Source organism: Periplaneta americana, chromosome 13 (assembly GCF_040183065.1).
Source record: "Periplaneta americana isolate PAMFEO1 chromosome 13, P.americana_PAMFEO1_priV1, whole genome shotgun sequence".
NCBI classification, from domain to species: Eukaryota; Metazoa; Arthropoda; class Insecta; order Blattodea; family Blattidae; genus Periplaneta; species Periplaneta americana.
Window position 1 is genome coordinate 84891143 of NC_091129.1, and position 16262 is coordinate 84907404.

At 33.8% G+C, this 16262-nt stretch overlaps 1 long non-coding RNA gene across 1 annotated transcript; it reads left to right on the top strand.

The window, feature by feature from the left end:
• The first annotated feature begins 1357 nt into the window (after positions 1-1357).
• On the top strand, positions 1358-16037 carry LOC138712067 (uncharacterized). The gene is made up of 4 exons (XR_011335625.1): positions 1358-1419; positions 6164-6242; positions 9061-9091; positions 15904-16037. It is a non-coding gene; the product is annotated as an uncharacterized lncRNA (long non-coding RNA).
• Positions 16038-16262: the final 225 nt, after the last annotated feature.

The window sequence follows — 16262 nt, forward strand, 5'->3', positions numbered from 1 at the left end:
TTTTATTAATTAAAAAACTCACACGTTTTTCATTAATAAACATTGAAATGTATAATTTTGTAATCTTTTATATATGTTTTAAATGAAGCTAGACGAGAGATAAAAAAAATTACGCCTATGAATAAGATATAAGTACAGTTCAAATACAGTGAATGGAGTGTACATAAGCCACATGACAAATATGTTTTAAATTCATGAATGTATAATATTTTGATACAAGTTTTATTTTGTTAACATTTTCAGGACCTGGCATGATCAATTTACTACATCTTCCACGCATACTTCCGTGCTCGATAACGTTTACTTAAGGACTTAAATTTCAGAATTTTTCTCCTCTAATAATTATTGTAACTATGTATAACAGATATTATATTCTGTAGGACCAAAAATTAAACTTTACGTAGATTCTTCGCCCAACAGTACATATTACTGTGGAGTCCCGAGCACCTAGTCATTCAGTTAAGTGCGCTCCTTCTATTATGACCAGTTGAGTTTTTATATTTCGAACTTGGAGTCAGGCCACAAAGAGAAAACACTAGAGGAGAGGGATTCGATTCGGTGCTGGGGATTGAACTTCGATGTAGTTCAGTGGTTAGAGCACTTGGTACGTAGAACCAAGGACCCCTGTTCGTTCCCCGGCACTGGAGCAAATTTTTCTCCTCTATTAATAAAATTATTCTACTTGCTGAAACTTTATCCACTAAGTGACTTAGTCACTCGTAATGAGTGCACCTCTGTACATAGTGTTGAACATTTTGCCACTGTCACATATTCTGTGACACAGTACATGAGGGTAGGCCGCCAAAGGGGAACAGAGAGTAGAACTGATAGTGAGAAGGATTCAATCCAGTATCGAAACTAGAATCCGGTATAGCTTAGTGGACAAAGCGTCAGCAAGTAGAGCTAATAACCCGGGTTCGAGTCTCGCTGCCGGAGAAAATTTTTCTCCGTTCTACCCATTCTTCACCATATCAAATTGCATGATATTTTATCAAATTCTGCGTATTAATGCATAAGGAACAAAATAGGTATTTTCACTAAAGTCAAATTAGCATAATCATAATAAAAAAGACTATATCTCACAATACCACGAACAATCCTACAGGGAAATTAGCCATTGTGTAATACAAAAAAAAAGTAGAAGATAATGGCTGCAGTTCTTTATCTCCGTGAAGAATATAGAAACGTGATCATTAACTAAATTGAATTAGCACTTACATTACATAGCGTGGAAATGAGAACAATGGAAGATAATGTGTTATCCTAACGATAATTCAAAACGATGTATATCATTTGAACGGATTTTTTTTTTGAACACATGTCATGGAGAGAAAAACACGTGAGTTATAGTATATATAAGAAAATGAATATTGAATTCTAACAAAGTCACCCATCGACTTCGAAGCGAACAAAGTTCAGGTTTGTATTCATTAAAAAGTTATTTACGTTTATTTATTTCAACCACTTTGAACAAAAGTAGTCAATTATGATAGAACAATAGTCTATAAGTAAGTAATGTCATGATAACTTACACGTCATTATAGATTGCCATCAGGGTCCGAATTTGGAGTATTTTATATCCATAATAATATTATCTTCCTTGTTAACATGTTTTGTCTTCAAAAACACAATGTTACATTTCGGTTGTGCATTAAGAGACATTCATAAAACTGGCATAAAATATCAATGTTAACTTTACTCCCTGCATGTTTGAAATCTGTTACTGTACCTAATTAGACATATTTTAAAGCATTGTTGATCAAAATTACTCTATTCCAAAATAAATTGTGAACTTATGTGTTTCTCAGAGCTTGATAGAACAGAAGCGAAATTTCACCCTTCTCCAATACACTGTTGGAACAGAATAAGATTCAGTAATTGTACTATTGACATGTATTAATTTCCTCATTCGATTCCGTGTAGCCTAGTATACAAATACGAGTAAAATTGAAACCATTAGCGACGCTGGACTAAACACAAACCGTTCCGACATAACGATCACGCCTTTTAGCCTGGTAATGGGTTAAGTTTAGCTTATATCCTGAGGACTTTGAGTTCTGGTCCTTCCTTGCTGTTGTATCGGGCCACGTCTCTTAAACGCTTCGGCTTGCTAATCGGAATTTTCAGTATGTATGAAATGAAACATTTGCTTTCCTAGTTAAATGGCTTGTGTTTTAAATACCGCCATCTGACCTTCCTTAATGTATCAATTTCACACCATCCCTTCTCAACTTGTATAAAAAATACTTGGATGACGCCAAAAAATTAATAAAGTATACACTGAAAGACGTACTTAACCTGCCTATTGACGTCGCTGAAGCAATGATCTACTGTAGTTCCAGAAAGTACACAGGACTGGGAATTTTTAGAACGAAATGCGAAAGCACTAATATAGCAACCAACATCATGACGGTAAAATGCATTTACTTCCCTAAAGACAAGCTAATAACAGCATTCTGAGGGCAGTGGGAGCGGGAAAATGTAAATTGACTGTAGTTTATTAAACATTGTAGCAGTTTAAAAACTGAATTGTATAATTGTTGATTGGTTTATGAAAAGTACAGAGGACAGTAGATATCAATATGCCGTTTTTAATTTGGTGATCAGACTTGTACAGAATTTGTTTCGTAATAGACCCTAGGGGAGACTGTTGCGCCTTGAAACACATTCTTCTTTTATTTTTTTTTTAATTTTGGGAAATTAAATTTTTTAAATAAAAGAATGATTGAGATAATTACTGAAGATTCCTTTACAAATTCCTGTACGTATATTCGTGTTTAACAGGTCTATTAAGGATAAAAAAATAAAATGAAGGTATATGTAATGTGTTCGAAGATACAATAGATGGAATATAAGTGGAAATATATCTGTAAAAACTGACAAATATATTTAAAATGTATCTGCCATCAGAAACCAGAGCAAGCTTCTCTGATTGAGATTTTGTTTCCTGGAGAAGCAATAACTGCTTCAACAGCTTTTTTAAAGCCATCCGAATCAATTAGGGGCCTTTTAACTCCAGACTTACTTCGCGACATGATCTTCAAATAATACAAAAACAAAAACAAAAACCGATAGTATCGCGTAACTTCGAAACATGTTCGAAGGTGCAAGTGGGTGCACGTTTAAACAAATATGGCTCCCAAAACTAGAGAATCGAATAAATAATTGAAATTAATTTATGATATTACTCAGTAGAAGATAGGAAACACACTGTACTTGATTGATCGCCACAAATGAAAACATCAATGAACGAAATATTTAGTTTGGGTAGTAAAAAAATTGTTTCGTCCACAGAATTCTCACTTTGCAATAAATCAAACCGAAAATACGACCAGAGCTACTAAGCGACTTTCTCTACACACTACTTACGTTTGAGTCCTCTAGGTAGCAGCAAAAATTAAAAAAAAAAAAAAAAAACCTTTCAAAGGCACACTATGCTGAAGTTACAACAGTCTCCCCTATATAACTATTTATTTTTTATGCAGGATTCATTATTATTTTCTTAAACAAATCATTTCATAAGGTATGGTACCAGTTTAAATTGCATTTACAAATTATTTTTCTGTTCAATATTTCATAATTTACCACACACACACACACACACACACACACACACACACACACACACACACACACACACATATATATATATATATATACTGTATATGCTTTAAATTACTCTTCCCTTAACATTTTCAATTGTATATTGTCATTATTTGTAGTAAATAGTATATTATTTGATGACGCATATTATAATTTTCTTGCTTGCCTTAGTGTTATAGCTAACTTCCTTCAGGAGAAACGGCCAATCTCTATGTAGTGCTTTAATGAGTTACTGTACGCCCAAATAATAAGGTAACTTATCATCTAATCCCTCTCTATCGACTTGAAAATAATTAAAATGTGTACTATCCTTTTCCCTCGAACTATTGAACTACTTATAAAACTGTTCATTCAACAATCTCGAGCTTGTAATTTGATGCATGAAAAATAATTCTTTTTAATATTCCTTAAGCTCGACCATGCCGAAATGTAGTAATTATACACCTGGTAGCAGTCCTTTAATGCATGTCATTAAAGTACACCTACTCATTAAAGTAAATGTGTTTTCAGCCAATGACAACTCAGCTTACAGGTGTTCAGCCAATAACGAGTCAGCTTTGTACGTTATAAAACCGCAAGTATAGATTATTCTCGGATATGCAAGCGAAAGAGAATTAGCGAAAAGTCACGGAGGCTGGAAATCCAATACTGTCGCAGAAGGTTATGTTCTGTTACTATAATAATTAGCGTTAATTGTGAATAATATTCAAATAAATTCAATTTGTCATCTCGTTTCTCAATGTCGAATTCAATAATCAAGGTTATACCAAGTTTAACGGGATTACACAAGATGAATGACATTATTGTTCCACGGAAAAAATTAATACCTTCGCGTCTGCGCACATCTCAAAATTCACGACCTAGAACAAGGTTACTTCCGATCTTGTCAGATACAAATAAAATGTATACATCTGAATAATTTCAATTTATAAATACGGTCGAGCATAAAAAGTCGTATGAAACTTGCCTATAATGGTAATTAAGGAGCTCGTATGAAAATTATGAAACTCGCTTGCGCTCCTTTCATAAATATCCATACTCTTAATTACTATTATTATAGGCTCGATGCATAATGTACTATTATCTATTACTAAAGATCATAGTCATATTGCATGCTACTTCCACAAAATCCTTTGTAATTTGCTTATAATAGTAGCAAGTGTGCGAAATGTTAATTCCATTATTTTTATCAACTGTAATCTCATTAGAAGTTTTGATTTATCTAGAGAAAATCAAAACTGGAGTTTGATTTAATTTACTATTCTGATTAGAAGAAAGTAGCCTATATAAAGAGTAGAAGAAATAAAGTATTCTAATATAATAAAATATTAATTGAGTTACTAAAATTCTATTTCACTCATATTAGCTTCACCAAAATGTTTGAACGGATCCACCATTTTCAGTTGATTATCCATGCGGTAAACAAATGACGATCGCAAAGCATGTTCTCTAGTACCGTAATGAATTTGCATTTTTAAATGTTGACAAAATAAGAATCAAATGCTAGGGAAGTGATAAAAAGGAGCAAATGTTAGGGAAGTGATAAAAAGGAGCAAATGTTAGGGAAATGATAAAAAGAAACAAATGCAAGGGAAGTGATAAAATAGTAGCGATAAACAACCATGATTGGTTGAAACACGCCCTTTCGTACTGTACCGTTATAATTCGTCAAAAGTAATATGACGTAGTAAAAGTGTAATAGTCAACGCAATTTGTAATCGATAGTGCGCCCTAAGTCTAATGTAGCATAAAAATTAATCAAACAATAGAAAGAACATAAAAATGATTTAAGAAGAAACACACGAAACGCATGTATTAAATAAATATTAAACCAAATATTTAATTTTTCTCAAAAATCAATAGAATATTTCACAAACCGAACAAATACATTTTTAGCCAAAACGAGTTCGTGTTTCTGATATTAATACATATATCTGCATACGTAGAAGATATTCACATGAAATAATGTCCTGAGATTCTCTGCCTGGTATATCTTACACTGTTAGGCAGTTATTGAATTCAAGATTTGCTCTTAGCGAATTAGATGATACGCATATTCCTATGTGATGGTATGATTGGCACGTTAAGACGACCTTTACTAAGCGAAGATCTTTGATTCTTGTTGTAAGTTTCTTTGGTTTTCTTTGGAATATATTAAAAATAACGTTTTGGTTTAATTTAGACTGATTTTATTCCAGCTTCGTAAATTTCATCTTCATTAGACACTATGCCTGCAACTTTTAAAATTCAAAATAAATAGTAATAGATTGATTTGATCTTTCTGTTCCTTGAGGTCTAAATAAAAGTGTTGTTGTTTGTTGTTTAGTCATATGCCCGAACACAGGTCTAAAACACACAAATGACACAAAACAAGGCATCAATTATGAGGCAACTAGGCCAGAAGATAATGGGGTAAAGTAGTCAGTTCATTTCCCCCTCCATTGCTTACATCGCTGACTAGATACATATTATACTAATCAGACTTCAGATATAAAAATGTAGGTATTTAAATAAAGTAATGATCTAAAAGATTAAGGGAACTGTTTGTCCTCTGTTTCAGATATTCCAAAAGAGATCACTGCAAAATGTCGGCAACTACGTATTTCACATTTTTCATCGGGATCTTCTTCGTGATGATGGTAATACCTTCAGATTATTGTACATTTTTCGCAAAAGCACCCAAATTTCAAATCACATTAAGTGATACTAGGACTTAATGTTTACAAAAAAAAAAAAAAAAAATTTCCAAAAATCAATTTCACTTTTTTGTACGGAAATATTCATTTGCTCACTTAGGGAGTTGACAGTAAGAAATGTTTGTATCTCCGTTTCCTTTGCGTTGCAGAAGCGACTTTTAAATAGGCCTGTTCCATAAGTTAGTATTGCATCCTATTTCACAATGTTTGCTTTTTATTGAAACTATACCTTCAGATGTTCAAAATAGTTCATGAGCTTGTACTTTCTACAAAATGCAATGAAAATATTCGTACTTGTCCATGCATATTATATTACCTGAGATCTAGCGTTGCGGTATCTTACGTATCTTGAAAATAATGAGCTAATAAATAGTATGTAAATAAAAATGTTGAATAAATAAATGTCTGAAATTCATAAATGTTATATGCCGAAAGTTATCCAGATATCTTGAATTTTTCAAGGTTGAAATACTGTCCGTGAACCAGGGTGCATTGGAAAAATTTATGAACCTGATTAATATAAATGTAATGCGCATGGAACATTTTATTATATCAGTGATTTGCATTATGAAAATGAAATTAACTTCGAAACTAGCAGTCCGATAGAGCAGAAAATTTGTACACAGCTTAAACTTAATTCCCCTAACACACTGTACATACATGGAAGTGTTCTGCTCACGGGCACGTCGCTCACCGAAAAACAAAGCATTCTCCAATCTTTCCTATTTTCTGCCTTCCTCTTTGTCTCCGCATGTCTTAGTATCGTCTATTATCTGATATCCTCTTCTGCAACGAAATTTTCTCTCGTTCATCATTCCTTTGAGTGCATTCTTCAGTAAGCAGTTTCTTCTCAGCCAGTGACCCAACAAATTTATATTTCTGTTCCTGATCAGTTTCAGCATTACTCTTCTTCTCTCACTTATCATATCATACCTTATTCTGTCTGTCCATTTCACATGCTCCATTCTTCTTCATATCCACATTTTAAATGCTTCTAGTTGCTTCTTCTCACTTCGTCGTAATATCCATATTTCTTATCCATAAAATTCCATACTCCACACAAAGCACTTCACTAGTATCTACCTTAGTTCTTTTTGCAGAGACCCGCAGATGCTTCTTTTTCTATTAAAAGCTTTTTTTTGCTATTTGTAAACTACTTTTGACTTCCTGGCAGCAGCTCATGTTCCTGCTTATAGTACGCCCTAAGTATTTGGAGCTCTTCACTTGCTCTACTGCCACATTTAGTATTCGCACGTTCAACTTCTTTAGTTTTCTTCGGACAAACATGGTCTTCTTCTTGTTGGCATTTATCTTCATCCCATACTGCTCATAGCTGTGATTTAGCTCCCGTAGCATATCCCTTAGTATCGTCTCCTCTTCTGTTCACAACGCCATATCATAGGGAAATCATATGCACTTTCTTCTTTTTTCACCTTCTATCATTACTTCCATGTTCTGAAAACAGTTCTTCACCAACTCCTCAAAGTAGATGTTGAACAGAGTTGGTGATAAAGGGTAACCTTGTCGTACTTTTCTCTCTGTTTCACTTCCTTCAGACATTTCTTTTCCTATCCTGACTTTGACTCGTTTTTTTTATTCCAAAGATTACTGAACAGTTTCCTGTCTTTGCAATCCACGCATATTTTTGGCAGGATGTCCATCACTTTGTTCCAATTCATTTGTCCAAAGTCTTTCCAAGGTCCACAGATACTATATACACACTTCTTTCTATTTTTTCTCCTTGGGTTATTTTACTACGCTGTATCAACATCTCAGCTTATTGAGCGTCCGAATGAAATGAAGGTGATAATGCCCGTGAAATGAGTCCGGGGTGCAGAACTGACAGTTACCTACTATTTTCTCATATTGGGTTGAGGGAAAATCCCGGGAAATACCTCAACCAGGTAACTTGTCCCTACCGGGATTCGAACTCGTTCCAGCTGGTTTCGCGGCCAGACGCGCTAACCGCTACTCCATAGGTGCGGACTCTTTGTCCTTCTCTAGACATATTTCGCCGATTGTTCGTTGTAGTCCAATTGTATCCCTCGTGCCTTTTCCTTTCCTGAAGCCAAACTGCTCTTCTTCCAACTGCCTTTCCATCTTATTGTTAGAATATAAACGTCGATTCAGTATTCGCAAAAGGATTTTTAGCCGAGTGCGATATCTGGTTGACAGTCCTGAAATGCATCTAACAAAGAGTTAAAAACATTAAGTAAATCAAATGAAAATTGTAAGAGTTTCAAAACTTGGTCCTAGATACACTTAAACATTCAGTTTTCAATTGAAATATCTTAGAAGTTTAATAATTAAAAATTCAATTAAGTGTCATTTATACTTAAAAACGTAACGTAATTGGAATATTGTTGAGATGTAGTCAGACTCATCTTGAAAATGAATTTAATTCACTGATCAGATCAGTGATCTAGCAATATTCAGTTTGTCGATTGACAAGCCACAACTGCCTATTCAATAACTTCCTATTTTTACGAAACAATAGCCTACCTCTTAGGTACAGTTAGTTTGTTGTGTTCTACTACGATACCCGTCATTTCAAATTCCTCTCAGCTTCAGAAGATGGGATTCATCTAGCTAGTTCACAGAGTTAACAACAAAATTTTTTAAGGGTGAGATTTCTCAATTGCATTCAGAACTAAATTGTAAGGAATCGTCAATCGTATCTTGATTACGTAACTATATTTTCTTAATTAGGGTTCAAATATTATTAAAGATTAACAAGGCTTGCGTTCTTTTCTTGTTTCAGTTGTTTGCACCACAAATTTCAGTCACAGAAGGTAAGTTTTCTATTAATTAATTAATTTATTTATTTATTTATATTATATAGGTAAGATAAGCATAAAAATAGAAAATAGTACGGTAACACATTTTTCAAATATTCTCCGTATTCGACTTTACATTTATTGACATAAACCATATTTAAAGTTCATTTATGTGTGCTCTTATGGCAATTCAAGGATTTTCAAGATATTCGTTTTGTAGCAAATTTATCTTTTCAAACACCATTAATTCCCAATTCTTTGTGTCTTTATAATTTTGATTTTTTTAAAATATTCTTCTTGGATGAATCTTAATGCAAGGATTTAATTTTTTAGTAGTGTTTAAGATATACTTTTTGTTTTCCCTTATTTTCATGGAATTCTCTGTGTTTTTCATTTCGTTTATTTGGTATCCTGTTCACACTGAGGAGAGAATTCATCATTCGTTGTGATCGCAGAGCGTCCGATATACCGTTGTCTTCTGGTTATGTAATTTAGTATTATTTTGACAGATCTCCCTTTGCTTTCTTAAACGTATGTCTGTCTGTTCGTCTCTATTTATTCTGATGGTTGTTTCGTATCCCGAAAACGAACACAAACATATTTTTGCTTATTTATATTTTCCATTGCCGGTTTCATTTCAAATGTTAAATCATACATAAAAATGCAGGTTTGGATTCTCGGATGAATAATGAAAAATTCTCAGAAGACACTGTTTATGAGCAACACCAAATTTCAAGCAATATTAAGTATTTACGAAATATAATAAAAATTGAAATATGAAAAAACTACAAACATGAATAAAACTTCATAATACATAAGATTTAATTTAAACAAATTAACACTTATTAAAGAATCTTGAAGTTGTTTCATTTTAATTTGTATCAAGTACTTTATTTATGCTCTAGAGGCAAGTCCCCTAAATAAAATTATTTCGTTTAAGACATATTCTTAAGATGGTTGTTTAATGTCTACATTATCTTCAAATTTACATAGCACAGACGCAATTGGTGATAGAGACATGATATTGTGACGAGATAGGACCGAAGATTCGCGTTACAGTACCTGATATCCACATTTCCTTTGCCTAATATCTCCCATAATCCCAACCACATAATTAGCACGGAAAGGATTCGAATCAACGCGCAATCGTAAACTCGCATCAGGAAACCATCCCCTCTCGGCTGTGCTACGACGTTGCCCCGTGTATTAACAAAACATGCAATGATTTAACTGCATGAAACAAACACATATAGAGACAGTACTGAAGAGCATTATTAGCAATTGACGTTTTACGTTAATGTTATAAAGCAGTGGTGTTCAACCTTTTTGAGACCGTGGCTTCCCTGACTAACGATATAGCTTCCACGGTTCCCCTGTAAGAGACTTTGTAACAACTAGCGCTGTTTTATGAGGGAAGTTTGGAAAGGCTTTTTAAAATTAAATTTTGAAGATAATTTAATAATATTGAACAATCTGTGAAAAATTACAATAACACATATAATACATAACTAAATAATGGGTCCAACTAGCATCAGGAGCATTGCCTCAGATAAGTGCTTGCATGCAACTATAACGTTCCGACGTGCAAAGCCACCATCGGAGCATACACCAACACGATCAGCTCGGTCTATTTTATTTTCTGTCATGAAATTGTCCATAATTTCAAACAAATTTATGTCTGTCGTATATGGATTAATTTCCATAAAAATAAATCTTCCACCATTTCTTTACGTTTTTCATCAACTTATCGCAAATAACAAAGTAAATAATCATCTCTGTTGCTATCATTGCTACCAGCAAGCTGCAAACCAAAATCACTTCTCATTTTTTCTACGATTTCTTCTTCTAAATCTTGAATTCCAATACTGATTGTAGTGCTGGACAAAGAAATGGGCAAAAGCCATGGAGTCTCCAAGCATAGTGGACACCATGTCTATGGCACACGGTAGAATTAGCTCTTCTGCAATAATATGATCTTTCTTACACTTTTGCTACCCAGTAAGCTCATTCTAGAACGCTAGAAGAGCATGATTCTGTTATCTGCTTAGAAGATGCTAATTCGCGTTCTTTCATTTGACTCAGTGTTCTGGAGAAATATACTCTCACTTTGATCATGTAATTATTATAAACAATTTCTAAATGGCGCTTCAATTTGCTGGATAATATACAAAGTCTACTTTGAAATACAAATAATATGGACACGCTTCATTGTTCACAAAAGTACACGTCAAATCTGATCGTAGTATTTTCTATTGTCATTATCGATTTACTTCTCCGGAAAAATTTCACATCTTTTACTACCACTTTCCAAATTTGAAAACTCCTCCATAATTTATTAACTTCATAACAAGGTCACAATATAATAAAACTTGTTCAAAATATAACAATCACTGTAGCTGCTAAGCGTAACAATGCAATAGTTCGGCTTCGAGGTTATGGATACTTATGTAGGCTGGCCAACATCTAAAGTGGAATTCCTCCTAAGTCACGCAGGTTGACCAACAGCAAAAATTAAATTACCCACAACTGTCTTCTTTACCGCTAACTACGAAAAAAAAAATCCACGGCGCTCCAGCCGAGCCATCGTGGTTGCACCAGGCACCGCGGCGCGCTGATTGAATTCCACTGTCGTAAAGATTTCAGGTAGTAAAGATCGCTTTATGAAACAAATATATATTTACTCTCAAAATCCCCTATAACAAAAAATTATAGTAATCAAAACTATTTGTGAATTCTTATGATAAAATAACGATATTACATTTGCAACGTGAACTATTCAGAGACCATTACATCCGGAATAATAATTGGGATTTAAATCAATCAATCTGACATCACACTATCGGAGTGGAATGAACCTACAATATTCACCTAACCTTTGTGAAGTGCCGTTACTTGCGAAGGGTCTCTCAGACGCCTTATTATTCAATGGCGATATTGTCGACACGGCGAGAGATTCCATCCTGAGCAGTACAAAATATTTCTTGGTGAAGATCTTAGCAGACATGCTCCACTAGAAGTTTCAAAGGTCTTCATTGAAATCCTCTTTCTCTTGATCTGTTATTTCACTTCAATTATGGGATCCTATTGTCATTCATTCTTGATACATTTTGTAGTAAATCGATTTCGATATTGTCCAGTACTCGTTTTAAAAGTCTTCCTGATCGTTTGCTTCTTCTACATCTGTAACTCAACATTCATTTTGGATTTCTGATGTCGTTCATTCTTTAAACATGTTGCAGCAAACAGCGTTCGACATTGTCCAGCAGTCGTTTGAAAAGTTTTCTGGTCTTTTGCTTCACTTCATCTGTAATTCAACATTCATTTTGGAACTTCGATATAATTTATTCTTGAACCATGTTCCAGCCAATAGCTTTGGCCATTATCATGTACTCGTTTTAAAGGTCTTCTTGGTCTTTTGCTTCTTCTTGGTCTGTAATTCAACATTCATTTTGAAACTCCGATGTCGTTCATTGTTGAAATATTTTGCAGCCAATAGCTTTCGACATTATCCAGTACTAGTTTGCTTTGTAACTCGATGTCATTCATTCTTGAAAATGTAGTTAATAGCCAAAGTCCAGTACTCATTACAAAAATCTTAATGGTTGCCTTCCTTCCCTTGATGTTACTCAACATTACAGTTTGGATTCTATTGTTTTTCATTCTTGATATATTATGTAGCCAATAGCTTTCTTCATGGTCTATTAGTTATTTTAAAGATCCTCGTGGATTTGGATTCTTTTGTCTTACATTCTTGAAATATGTTGTAGCATTCTATTTTTATATGTTTGCATAGGCCTAATTCGTTTACGCTTATTAAAATCTTAATTGATCTAGCATTTCTCCATTCTCTCATGAGGAAAATTTATATATTCCACTGTTTATAGAAAAACGTTAATTTCCAGTGACTGTATCCTCTTTTTGTCTCTTTTTCACAGTGCAAAATTATCACTGCTATTCCTGTGAATTTTAATAATATTCTACATTTTTGATGCCTATGCTAAATCTATACGGTTCTGTAATAAGTGATGAAACCCGAAATTTTATTTGGAGGGACGTAGGGGAATTTTGTGCATTGGAATACATCAACGACAAAGTAATAGCGTCAAAACTCCCTTAAAAAGTTGCTGAAATTCAGATGTTTCTCAAATTACCTAATAAATTTTTCCTTAAATTATGAACATTTCTCAACTTTGACAACTGATGCATGAAACGAATAGACAAATTCTAAGATAAACATCGTCTGCATATTACATAGGCTAACAGAAACAATGGAAAATGCGAAGCATTTGCTAAGGTTCGCTTCTGAGTCAAATATTAAACAAATTAAATATCAGGTCTTTTAGTAGGTAGTTTTCTAAGAAATTTTAATAATTTGTGTGAAGAAGAGAGTGAGAGAAGACTAGGAATCTATTAATATTTCTGGATAGTCATTAATACAGTAAAGTTCCCATTACATTGGTCAACAAAATTTAAACTTTTGTCTGTTAAATGGGACACAATGGGTGATTCTAAGTGACTTTTTTGTGCTGATTTCAAATCTTTTTATAGAACTTTTCCATCACCCAGGGTTTTAGAGTAATCACATGAAAAACATTTTTCGTATCTAGACATTATAGTATTAAGATATCTGAGAAGAAATTACATTTATTGACCTAAAATGTGAAGCTTATTGTTGGCTGCACTTTGCTTGAGGAACATCACTTTTAAGCATCCAACAATAGTCTGTCAACATATTTGGACAACATTTACACAGGTAGCGCCTTTCCATTTCCACGATGTCCTGGTGGAAACGCTCCCCGTGTTCCTCACTCACAGCCTTAGGTTTTCAGGAAAGAATCGAGATGGGATGCAGAAAGTGTATTTTTTAAGACATATTACACCCCATGATCGTGCAGTTCTCAATCAGCTCACTGACAAGTTCTCTATAGTTCTCAGACCTGAAGTTTCCTAAAAAGTTTGTGACAACATTTTTTAAATGTATCCATGGAGCTGTTTCTTGTACATTTATCTGGCATTCAAATAGGGTATCTTTAATCAGTTTCCTTATTTGAAATCAACAAATATTCCTTCTTTTAGTTTAGCTTCAGTGATTCTTGGGAACTTATTTTTCAGGAAGAGAAATGCACCGCCATCACGATCCATTGCTTTCACAAAATTCTTAATCAAGCCTAATTTGATATGCAGTGAAGGCAATAAGATTTTTTTCAGAACTTACAAGTGGTTGGTGAAGAACATTATCTTGTCCTGGATTAAAGTGATTCTCTCTTTGGCCAGTTCTTTTTATATAATGATTACTTTTATCTCTGCTATCCAATTTGCACAAGTAGCAGCAAAATTTAGTATAGCCTAGCTATAACCCAAGTGAGATAGCTATTACTTTCAAATCGCCACACATCTGCCAAGAAAAATTGTTACATTTGATAGTGATTAGTAAGAGCTTCATATTCTCATAATTTTCTTTCATACCAACTGCAAGGTCTAAAGGAATGGATGGATATTTGTTTCCATTATGTAGTAACACTCCTTTCAAACTTGTTTTCGAGGAGTTTATGAACAAATACCAATCCTCAGATTTATGCTCAATACCCATTGACTCGAAGAAATTCTCAACGTCATTGCAGAAAACTAGGTCCTCCTCTTTAGAAAACAAATGCTCAAATTCCTTTTGGCTTTGGCGAAAGAAACTTACTTCGGTGTTACCTCCAGCAGCTTCTTGCCTTTCAATGTTGAGGCGAGTAATTCTGAATTGCTTTTACTTAAACCAAAATCCTGAACCAAATCATTTAAATTCTCCTGCGTAAGAAAGTAAGGTTCATTTATAGTATCATATTCCACAAAATCTGGATCATTTTGTAATTCAGTCTGAACATCAGGAACACTTTGAATTATTTCAGTCAATGTTATGTCATCTGATGTAGTTGGTATGGGAAGTCCTGGCCTATGAAGCACCGGACGAATTGCAGAAACTAAATATTTATATGTAACAGTGTCTGGACTTCGAATTTATTCCAGATATATTTGTCAAGCAGAAGTAGCAGTCTGTCAAATGATCCTTAGGTTCCCGCCATATCATAGGGACTGCAAAACGCATATGACGGTATCCTTTTAACCAGCCAGTTAATAATGTTACACATTTAGCACAACAGATTTCCGGGGCCCATGTCTCGTTCTGGTCTATTTTGTTGTTAAAATAACAGTCATAAGCTCTTCTATCTAGAGGAGTAAAATTTGGCCTCTTCCATTTAAGTGAGCTCACCACACACTTAACAGAAGTTATTTCTATCTATAAGACTCTTTCAAGCCATGTTTCTTATACATTATACACTACTCCTTACAATGCACTATTTAGGTACGGTATTGTATACTTCTATCACAATTCAATTGACAACGAAAGAGAGCACATTATTAGCTTCTTTCTTTGAAGAAAGCTTCTATTCATCTGCGAAATTTACCTTAAAATCACAGTTTTGTGAGGGAAATGTCATTGTTGTCCTTCGTGAATTCACAGGCAACTATACCAAACGTTACAAGTCAATTGTTGACAAAATATAATGAAATATAAATGTAAAATACGCCTTCTAATCAGTATGTTATACACCACACATACTAATACTAATAAACTGGAACAAATTTATTTTCAAAATTGAAAAAAAAAAAAAAATGGTGGGTGATGGAAAATTTCTGACTTCATTTTTGGAATCAGCAGATGGCAATACATAAGAAACACCCGAAATTATTTATTTAACAAAATCATTGTTTGTCCACTGTTATTAGCGACGATTTTACATGCTATGCATAAAATAAACCATTTTCTTTTCATTTTTCAGCATGCGAAGTCGATGAATGCGTCGCTCAATGTGAAGCCGGCAAATTTGCATTATGTGAAGAAAATGTATGTAAATGTTATTCGTGGTAACAATTGAACTATAATAAAGATGGATGTTCAATGCTAGAGACATAACGCTGAGTAATGTAGTTAATTTCATTCCGGTTTTTCTCCCTTTTCCTTCATTATATACCTTTTAGCACCCAAATTCTTCTTCATTTGTCAAAAGTAAAGTAATTGTCTTGTGTATAATTTAGATTTGAAGTTTTGAAATGCTCCAGCAGCTGCTGCTGCTGCTGCTGCTGCTACTAATAATATTATTAAGTCTACGAGTAGTAGTACCACCACCACCAGTACTAC